Source organism: Aedes albopictus, chromosome 2, assembly GCF_035046485.1.
Source record: "Aedes albopictus strain Foshan chromosome 2, AalbF5, whole genome shotgun sequence".
In the NCBI taxonomy this organism is placed as follows: Eukaryota; Metazoa; Arthropoda; class Insecta; order Diptera; family Culicidae; genus Aedes; species Aedes albopictus.
Genome location: NC_085137.1, coordinates 451,887,195 through 451,889,014, shown reverse-complemented (window position 1 = coordinate 451,889,014; position 1,820 = coordinate 451,887,195).

The window sequence follows — 1,820 nt, the reverse complement described above, 5'->3', positions numbered from 1 at the left end:
AGAAAATTTGATTCTCTTTCAGATGCGCTTAGATCCGGTACACGCAACCTGAGATTGGCAGATTCTAATACAGTTGGGTATGAAACATATACAAATATTGTATTAGGGCCTTGCAAATACAAAAATTGGTAGGTGGCAGTATACCAAAAATTGTATTGGCTTCCTAGAATCTGGAAAAGGAAAATTTCGCATGTGTGCGTATGCTCTGTCGCACTGGTTTCTCATTATTTGTTCTATTTTTAGACTGATCATGGCAGCAGCGGCGGCATCAAATACCAATACATGTTTAAAAAAAAAATACGGGCGGCGGCGGGAATCGAACCGAGGCACTGTAATGGTGATTCACAATACCCTGCGCTCTAACCAGCACGGCTCCAACTGCACATGGATAGACATGAGGCTGAAAGCCATCATGATCAACACAAACGTGGCTTGGTGATGGAAGTGATACAGCCGCCACACTGCACAATGGGTCCAGAGCCGTATTTGCGAAGACCAAAACTGTTCAAGCTTCAGCTTTAAGTTTTAAGACACATATTGTGTTTTAGAAAGTTTATTTTCAATTGTTGACCCTATTCCCTATTATTGTTATGTTAGGGTGGTTCGTCTGGTTAAACCGATTCAAAAATCTGCTTTCTAATAATTTTATGTGCGATCCCATGATGGATGGTGATGGATCGTTTAATTAGAAATTCCACCAATAAATTTTAAATTTCATATATCTCAGGACTCTCACCACTTAGAAAGTTGGTGTCTTCGACAACGTTGTTAAGTGAGTCAAGGGCTTACAGTTATAATGGTCCACTAGGCGGCGCTAGTTACACATTTGTTAAATCATTCAAATGATTGATATTTTTTCGTGAAGTAATCAACAAGCTGTAAGTTTCTTTTCTTTGAACGTGTCTAAGTCAAGTCAAAGGTTTTTCAAAGAGCTATGTATTAGTCATAATTGTGCAATGCCGCATTTCATTCGGTTCACTTGATCAAGAGATATAGCAATTAAACGAAGAACACTCAAATATGAACTACTTTATTAGAGTTGCTCCAATTTTATGTAAAGTTATCCAATCGAGCCCAAATTTGTACCGTTTATAGCTTACTAGTTGTGCAACTGGCAGGAAAAATTTGAGAATATTTGGTGCATTTTTGAAAAAGTTACAGCTTACTGAATATATTTGAAATAATAAATAATAGTTGCATGCTTCAATTAATTCGTAACTAGCGCCGCCTACTGACAGAATCTTGAACCAATCAGCTAATCAACTGAGCGGCCGTAACCAACCTAACAACATCGCCGAAGACATCAACTTTCTAAGTGATCTGAGTCCTGAGATATATGGAATATAATATTTGTTTGCTCACTAGCGCTGCCTTGTGGTGGAATTTTGAATCAAGCGGCTTATCATTTGTTAGATCTTGACCAGCCAAATAATATTGCCGAAGACACCAACTCTCTTAGTAACCAGGATGATGAGATATTTGATATAAACATTTCATCAGTGTTACGTCTGTTTGTCTCTGGTATGACAGATATCACAGACAACAAGACGTAGCACTGGCGAAATTTCCATACCGTATGTCTTAGCACCATGATTACTTAAATATTCGGTATACTTGGCAAAGTTGTTAGGCCAGCCAAGGTTTTACTGGTGATGGGCCGTTTGATTCAAAATTCCACCACTAGGTAGCGCTGACGATAAATTAATTATTATATTCCATATATCTCGGAACTCTGATTACTTAGAAAATTGGTTTCTTCGGCAATGTTGTTTGGTTTATTAAGGCGTTTCAGTTAATTAGCTGATTGGTTCAGGATTCTG